Source organism: Myotis davidii, unplaced genomic scaffold (genome assembly GCF_000327345.1).
Source record: "Myotis davidii unplaced genomic scaffold, ASM32734v1 scaffold514, whole genome shotgun sequence".
Lineage (NCBI taxonomy): Eukaryota > Metazoa > Chordata > Mammalia > Chiroptera > Vespertilionidae > Myotis > Myotis davidii.
Window position 1 is genome coordinate 1,812,038 of NW_006286236.1, and position 648 is coordinate 1,812,685.

Genomic DNA, 648 nt, shown 5'->3' on the forward strand with positions numbered 1-648 from the left:
AGGGAGGGGGACACTTCTCAGGTGAGTTCACATCCTCCCTCCAGCTCAGCTCAGACCTGGACTCCCTGAGCCATGAGTCAGTGACCCCTAAGGAAGAGGGGTGCTGGGGGAAGCAGAAAAGTTGGGGGACTGTAGGTGAGTAAGAGCCTCTGTTCCTTGCGGCCTGGCTGCCCTGAGGCTGATGGGCCAAAGGATTTCCTTGGAGATTTCAAATCGTGACATTGTTTCACTTACCCTTTCCGCTTAGTGCCAGGTCTTGTGGGAAACTGAGGCCCTGAGAGGGAATGACTGGCCCAGGTGCCACATTGAGACCCTGAGCAGGAGGTGGGTGGGCTCTGCCTCCCTGCTCTTGGCCGGCCTCGCTCATAGCCGTGGGGGATGGGAGCCTAGGAGGTGGTCCTGTGGGTCTGAGCTGGAGGAGACTGAGCCCAGATCCCTGTGTCTGTCCAGCAGAGACACACCTGGGAGCTGCTGCCTTATTCATACCACATCCCTCCTCAGCCTCCAGCACCAGGAGGGGTGGGCTCTACTCTGCCCCCAGGAGCTGCCTGACTCTGGGCAAGCCCCTTCCCTGAGAATGATTTCTTTTTTTTCTTTCTTTCTTTGTTTTTTTTTTTTTTATTGCTTAAAGTATTACAAAGGGTATTA

The 648-nt window shown here is 55.1% G+C and overlaps 1 protein-coding gene across 1 annotated transcript in view; it reads left to right on the plus strand.

Annotated features, from left to right (window-relative positions):
• Nucleotides 1-648, plus strand: part of APOL2 (apolipoprotein L2) — a 10,470-nt gene that overhangs the window by 647 nt on the left and 9,175 nt on the right. The window lies entirely within an intron of this gene.